At 38.8% G+C, this 8,349-nt stretch overlaps 1 non-coding gene across 1 annotated transcript; it reads left to right on the plus strand.

The window, feature by feature from the left end:
• The first annotated feature begins 4,188 nt into the window (after positions 1–4,188).
• Positions 4,189–4,315, plus strand: LOC130031336 (small nucleolar RNA SNORA9). Its single transcript, XR_008793682.1, has one exon. It is a non-coding gene; the product is annotated as a small nucleolar RNA SNORA9 (small nucleolar RNA).
• The last annotated feature ends 4,034 nt before the right edge of the window (positions 4,316–8,349 follow it).

The following is an 8,349-nucleotide window of genomic DNA, read 5'->3' on the forward strand; positions in this document are numbered from 1 at the left end:
ATGCCTTTTGATCATTTGTATGTCTTTGAAGAAGTTTCGTTTTATCTCTTCTCTCCATTTGTTTATGGGGTTGGATTTTTCCCATGGTTCTATCAGTGCTTATATGCATCTTGGATATTAACAATTTATCAAATGAATGATGGTCAATTATCTTCCAGTTTGGGGGGAATCTTTGTGTTTTTGTAACAGTTTTCATTCAGATAAGTTGTTTTGATATTGTCCTGCTTATCTGTGTTTCTGTTTGCTTGGCCAGTGGCAGTTGGCCCCTTAAAGATGCCTCTAGCTTCAAGTGTCCGTAAGTGTTCTTCTGACTATGTTTTTTTGGGTATTGAGGTACTTAACCATTTTGATTTGACTTTTGTACATGGTATTAGAAAAGGTTCTGATTTCTTTTCTTTTTTTTTTGCATTGACCAACTAGTTTTCCCAGCACTATTTGTGGAAGAAGTTCTCATGCTCCACCTAAGATGTTTTGCTTATTTACTCAAGATTAGCTGTCCATATACCTGAGGATCTGTTCCTGGGTTTTCAGTTCTATTTCACTGGTCTTAATGTCTGTTTATTATTTTACATACCAAGGTCTGTGGTGTTATTCTAATACCACACTGCTTTAATTACTACAGCTTTGCAGTATAGTTGAGATTGGGCAGAGTGATTCTTCCAGTTTTCTTTTTCCCTAGGATTTCTTTGGCTATTTTTGGTGGGGATTTGTCAGTCCATATAAATGTCAGGAACATTCAAGGGGCATTTTTTATAAAGAAGTGAATCTATAATGATTTATTGAATCATACAATTTCATTGAATCTGTATAATGCTTTGGAGGATTATTGCCATCTTGGCTACATTAATCCTTCTAGTCTATGAACAGATTGTATTCTCACTGGTGTGAGGTGGTATGTGTCCTTTTTGTCTTGATTTGGATTTCTCTGACAAGTGATGCTGAGCATTTTTTTATTTGCCTACTGCTCATCCACCTATCTTCCTCTGAGAGGTGTCTATTCTCTAGCCTTCTGCTTTATCATTCAATTCTCTTGTTTCTAGGAGGGTGTTTTTTTAGGTAGAGTGTTCAGAGATTTTAAGTACAGTATCATGTAATTTGCAAATCAAGAGAGCTTGACTTTTTATCTGGTTACCTTAATATCTTCTTGCGTGATTACTATGGCATGAACTTCCAGTACAATATTGAATAGAAATTGTGAGAAAGCCCATCCTTTTCTTGTGCCTCATCTGAAAGGGAAGGCTTTTAGTTTTCCTCCATGCAGTACTATGCTTTCTATGGATTTGTGTTAAATGGTTTTAACTATATTGAGGGAAATTTCTCCAACTCCATTTTTTAATTGAGAGTTTTTAATCATTAATGGATGTTGGATTTTGTCAAATGTGTTCCCTGCACCTATTGATAGGTTCATATAATCTTTATTTTTCAGGGCTATTGGTTTGTAGTTTTCCTTTTTTGTGCTGTCTCTGACTGCTTTTGGTATCAGGGTGATTGTTGGTTGCCCTGTGGAAACAAAAGAGCAGGATTTTGCTGCTGGACAGGATGGGAGATCTAAGAGAGCTCCTCACTCCTTTGACCTTTCTAAGCTATTACACAAATTCTGGAGCTTTTTCTACTGGGATCTAAGCAGATAACATCCTCTTCTATGCCTGGTGAAGGCTGTTCGTGGAAACACGAACCCATTTCATTGGGGAGCAAATGCCCTGGTTGCCTCATTTCCTGCTGCAGACCCGTTTTCCAGACCTCACAGTTCCATGGATTCACTCACTGCTCCAAAGATTCCTACTTCTCCAGCACCAACGCTCAGGTCTCTTGGCCGCATGCGCTCATCCAAACACTCATACAGGCTTTTCTTGGTAAGTGTTTGTCTAATATTACTGTGGTTACATTTGTGGCTCCTTTTTGCCTATTACTTGCATGGGAATTTTTTTTAATTTTTATTAGTGGAACACCATGAGGTACAGTTGTAGACTTACAAATTTTTGTGCTTGGATTTCAATTATACAATGATCAAATACCCATCCCTCCACCAGTGCCCATTTTCCACCACCATGGGTCCTGGTATCCTTCCCACCCCCCATCCCCCCATAGCCCCATCCCCCCCCCCGGCTTTGTGGCAGAGTATTCCCTTTTATTCTCTCTCTCTCCTTTTGGGTGCTGTGGTTTGCAAAAGAGGCATTGAGTGGCAATCATGTTTGGTCTATAGTCTACTTTCAGCATAATTCTCCCATCATGGGAAATCTTTTTCCATTTTTTTGACCTTTGTGTGTCGCTAGAGCTGGAGAATTTCTTTAGACAATATAAAGTAGGTTACTGGCTTTTGTGTGTTTTTAAAAATTTAGCACAGCGGTAGGGCATTTGCCTTGCATGCAGCCAACATGGCCAACCCGTGTTGGATTCCTCTGCCCCTCTCGAGAGCCCGGCAAGCTGCGGAGAGTATCTCGCCTGCACGGCAGAGCCTGGCAAGCCACCCGTGATGTATTCGATATACCAAACACAGTAACAACAAAATCTCCAATGGAGACGTTACTGGGCCCGCTCGAGCAAATCGACGAACAATGGGAGGGCCTTTTTTTTTTTAATGTATTTGGCCATTTATGTTTTTTTATGGGGAAGAGTAAACTTATATTAAAAGTAATTGCCACTGGGGACAGAGTCAGTATTGCCCTTAAAAAATAATCCTCTGTCCAGAGCAATGACTCAAATGGCTTGAGAGCATGTTTTGCCATGAATCTCCTGTGCTGGGTCCCTGGCACTGCTTGGCCCCCAAAGGTCCACAGGAAGTCCCCAAGCAAATAACTGGGAGTCACTCTCAGGTACCACTGAGAATGGCCCAAATATCAGAAAGGGAAAAATGTTATTTCTGTCTCACTTTTCTTGGGTTTTGTATTTTTCTTACTGCCTTTGTTCTCTGTAGGTGTATGTTAGCACAGTGTGAATCCCTTATTCTGTAAATACATTATAGTTTTTTGTTTGTTTGTTTCACAGATAACGTATTTTCTAGTGTTATGGTGACATGGTTAACCTGAAGTCGGCTTCAATCACAATTTGTTTCTTTAGTGCTTGACTTCCGAACGCTGTTATGGATGTAACAATATATTGAAAGCACTATTATTCAATACAGTTCTGATAGCTGCTGCCACAGAAATTAAGCAAGAAAAAAATTTAAATTTGTGTTCAAATTGGCAAAGAAATCAAATTCACTGTTTACAAATGACATATCAAGAACCCTAAGACTGCATAACCAATCATTCATTAAACACTCCTAGAAGCAATAAATCTTTACAGGAAAGTTGCAGCTTACGAAAGCAAACAGGAAAATCTTTTGTGATTTTATATGTAAACAATGATAAAAGAGTGATTTAATTTAAAAATCTTGCTTATAGTTATGAAAAACATTAGGTAATGTGTAATCAATTTTTAGAAAGGAGGTGAAAGATTTACTTATTAAAACCTACAAAGCACTGTTAGGAATTTCGTATGTAGGAACCCAAAAAGGCTCCTCTGAAAAACTCCTCAAAACAATATATTTATATAGTAAAGTAGCAGGCTACAAAACCAGTGCACAGGATTCTAATTTATTCTTACATGTAAACAAACAAACAACAATAACAAAAAACCCAAATCCAGAATAGAAATAAACCCGATTGCAATCATGTAAAAAACAGAAACCCCTTAGTTTAACAAAGGAGGTAAAAGACCTATTTAGTGAAAACTGAAAAACTTCTGAAAGGAATTTAAAATGAACTAATGTAATAGAAAAATATTCTTGGTTTAAGGATCATAATAATTGCCATCTTGAAAATGACTATCTTAACTCAAAGTAGTTTACAGAAACAGAAATTGTGAAAAAAATTTCCGTGGCATTATTCAAGGACATGGAGTAAATTTTTCTAAAATTTGCATTAAGCTACAAAACTCCTGACATAGCCAAAGCAATCTTGAGGAAAAATGGGAGGCATTGTGTCCCCAGACTTTAAATTCTGACACAAAGCTTTAGCAATCAAAATTGGTTGGTACAGGAAGAAAAAAAGTCTCTTCTCAATGGCATAGGATTGAGAAGTCAGGGAGAAACCCTCAGATGCATGAGCAATTTATTTATGAAGAAGTGCATGAATTGGAGCAAGGAAACCTCTTTAGCCAATGATTACGGGAAAACTAGATAGTCACAATTAAAAAAAATGAAATTAGGTGCAAGCCTTCATCATACTTGGGTCTGGAGTGACCCTGTGCTTTCCCACAGTGCTTGCAATTATGAAACGTTGTGAGATCTTGACCTGCTCCATTCAGAGTAAGGTGTTAGAAATCTCAGACAATCGTGAAAAATAAGAAAAAGAATAAAACAGAAGCAATAAGGGAAAAATAGACCCCTCTTTCACCCTGTAAACAAAAATCAACTCAAGTAAATTAAAATTTTTATATTGCACTTGAATCTTGAAAAATCCATTGGGGAAACATAGGCAAGACTCTCCAAAATCATGACCACAGTGAAGTCTGAAATGTAAGAACTCAAGTGGCAAAGGTAATAAAAACAGAAACGGAACTATATCAAACTAGAACACTTCTGCATTCTGTGAGCAATGTGCCCTACAATTAAAAGACATTCTGCTGATTGAAAGGATTTTGAGACCATACGCAAGATAAAGGACTAATATCTAAGATACATAAAGTGCTCTTAAAGCTCTCCATCACTACATGCAAAAAAATGGGCTCAGAACTCTGCCTAACACCATGTACAAAAGTAAGATCAAAATGGATTAAAGACCTCAACATCAGACCAGAAACCATAAGGAACATTGAAGACAAAGTTGGCAAAACCCTCCATGACATTGAACTAATGGTATCTTCAAAGATGCCACGCCACTGACTGAGCAAGTGAAAACAGAGATAGATAAATGGGACTTTCTTAAACTAAGAAGCTTCTGCACCTCCAAAGAAACAGTGACCAAAATACAAAGACAGTCTACAGAATGGGAAAGAATATTCGCTGAATACACATCTGACAAGGGGTTGATATCAAGGATATACAAAGTACTGGTTGAACTCCACAAGAAGAAAACATCCAACCCCATCAAAAAATGGGGCAATGAAATGAACAGAAACTTTCTCAAAGAAGAAATCCAAATGGCAAAAAAGCACATGAGAAAATGCTCTACATCATTAATCATAAGGGAGATGCAGATCAAAACCACAATGAGATACCATCTCACACCTCAGAGACTGGCCCACATTCAAAAGAACAAAAGCAATTGATGCTGCCACAGATGTGGCGAGAAAGGGACACTCCTTCACTGCTGGTGGGAATGCCGACTAGTTCAGCCCTTTTGGAAAACAGTATGGACGCTTCTCAAAAAATTAGAAATTGAGCTCCCATTTGACCCAGCAATACCATTCCTGGGAATATATCTCAGAGAGGCAAAAATGTATAGTCGAAGTGACATCTGCACTTGTTTGTTCATTACAGCACTCTTTACAGTAGCCAGAAACTGAAAGAAATCTGAGTGCTCAAGAAAAGATGACTGGTTAAAGAAACTTTGGTACATCTACACAATGGAGTACTATGTAGCTCTTAGAAAAGATGAAATCATGAAATTTACACACAAGTGGTACAACATGGAAAGTATCATGCTAAGCGAAATGAGTCAGAAAGAGAGGGTTAGGCATAGAAAGATTGCATTCATCTGGGGGATATAAAATAACAAAATATGAGATTAATACCCAAGAATAGCTGAGATCAACACCAGGAGGATTACTCCATAGCTTAGAGGCCAGCCGGGTATTCTAGGGGATAGGGCAGTTCAGATAGAGAAGGGAGCACCAAATGGAGGGTGTTTGGAGGATCCTCCCAGGAGGGGAGATGCATGTTGAAAGTAGACTATGGACTGAACATGTTTGCCACTCAATGCCTCTTTTGCTGACCACAACACCCAAAAGGAGAGAGAGAACAAAAGGGAATGCCCTGCCACAGTGGCACGGGGGGATGGGGGGATGGGGGGGAGGGATATTATCCATGGTAGTGGAAAATGGGCACTGGTGGAGGGATGGGTATTTGATCATGGTATGACCGAAACCCAAGCACAAAAATTTGTAAATCTACAACTGTACCTCATGATGTTTCACTAAAAAAAAAAAAAAAGCTCTCCATCAGAAAAACCGATTCAAAAATGTGGAAAGGAAAGGAATGACATGGTCTCAAGATGTGAAATTGACCCAGAGGCAAAGGAAATTCGTCATCATTGATTATAAGGGAAATGCAAATCAAAGTGAAAATAAAACATCACTCACATGGGGACTCACAAATGTGTAACACAAAGCCAGAAATGAGTAAGTGCCAGTGGGGGTGTGCCAGATAGGAACCTCATTTTTCATTGGAGAGACTGGTTTGGCTCAGCCTGAAGGACATCTCCACACCTGTACTCATCACAGCATTGTTGACTGCAGCCAGGATCTGGAAACAACGCAAGTGCCCACAAGAGATGAGTGGATAAAGAGCTTGTACACACACACGTGCAATACCGCTCAACTGTGAGAAGAGGTGAAAGCTTCACCTGGATGAAACTTGGATGGAATTGGAAGCTGTTATAATAAGTGAGCTGAGAAGAAAAAGACAAATGCCAGATGATCGTCCTCATGTGGAGGATGAAGAAGCAAAGTAAGTGTATTTGACAGTCAGCAGTGGGAATGAACCCTGAGATGTGATTGTGACAGAACAGGGGATTGAGGGAAAACATTTGTGGGTGGGCTTTGATTAAGCCACACCTGGGCGTGCTCAGGACTTACTCCTGTCCCTGTGCTCAGGGCTCAGTCCTGATGATGATCAGGGTGCTGAAGATCAAGTCTGGCTACATGCTCAATGAGAGCACTCTGCCTGTTGCACTACCTGATATTTTGCCCATTTTGTGCCTAGTATTCATTTGTCCTAGTGAATTTTTAAGCTCAATTCTTTTTATGAAGTAGTTTATTTAAAGAAACTCTTAGAGAAATTAGAAACACATAAAATATGAGAAACTAATCAGTTGCTGAAAATTTGCCTAGTTTGTGCCTACTGTTAATTTGTTCTAGTGAATTTCAAGCTCAGTTCTGTTTTATCAAGTTACTAGTTTATTTAAAGATGCTTTCTTAGAGAAAAATGATAAATATCTGAAATGTAAGAAATTAATCTATTTTTTGTTTTGATAGATTTCCTTTTTTTAAATAATTCCAAGAAATGACTGACATGTGCATCTCAAGAAGATTTTACGTTATATATGACTGGTTAAATCAAATACTGGACACCATGCATGACTAGGTAGTTCGTATTTCTATAAAACTTTTCCCTTAATTATATTGTAAAGATTAATCTCCTTGAATTTTTTAAATTTAATTTTTATGAGTTTAATTTATAATTATATGTTGTAATGATAATATATATATATTAGTGAGATACCATGTACAGCTACATGGTAACTAGTTTGTAAATAGACTTACAAACTGTCGTATTTGGGTTTCAGTTACACAATGATCAAGTACCCATCATCCACTAGTGCCCATCCATTCTCCACCAATGAACCCAGTAGCCTGCCCACTACCCCACCCCCACCCCACCGCACCTCTATGGCAGGGCATTCCCTTTTTCTCTCTCTTTCCTTTAGGGTGTTGGGGTTTGCAATAGAGGTATTGAGTGGCCACCGTGTTCGGTCTATAGTCTACTTTCAGCCTTTCAGCACGCATCTTGCATCCCCAGCGAGTCCTCCAAACACCCTTTACTTGGTGTTTCCTTTTCTGTCTGAACTGCCCTTTCCCCCAGCATGTGCTGCCGGCTTCCAAGACGTGGAGCAGACCTCCTGGTACTTCTTACAACTGTTCTTACCACTTTGTAGTAGAGTTTGAGGATGGAGAGGGTGATGCCTCCCCACCCTTTTCCCCAAGAATTGCTTTAGCTATTCGTGAGCATTTGTTGCTCAAATGAATTCTAGGAGTGCTAAATGATCCATTTCTTTGAAGAATTTCATGGCTATCCTCATAGGGATCACATTGAATCTGTATAGTGCCTTGGGGAGTATTGCCATTTTGACAATATTCATTCTTCCTATTCATTATCAGGCGATATGTTTCCATTTCCTCATGTCCTCTTTTATTTTGTGGAGTAGCGTTTTGCAGTTTTCTTTGTAGAGGTCCTTTACTCCTTAGGCTGATTCCGAGGTACTTGATTTTCTGGGGCACAATTTTTGGGTACTGCGACTTTATTGTCCAAGTCTATTGTTTCAAGGAGTTTCTTGGTAGAGGCTTTTAGGATTCTCTAGATATAGTATTATATCATCTGCGAATAGTGAGAGCTTGATTTTTTCCTTTCCTATATGGATGATAATATTA

This window comes from Sorex fumeus, unplaced genomic scaffold (genome assembly GCF_029834395.1).
Source record: "Sorex fumeus unplaced genomic scaffold, SorFum_2.1 ptg000046l, whole genome shotgun sequence".
Classification (NCBI taxonomy): domain Eukaryota; kingdom Metazoa; phylum Chordata; class Mammalia; order Eulipotyphla; family Soricidae; genus Sorex; species Sorex fumeus.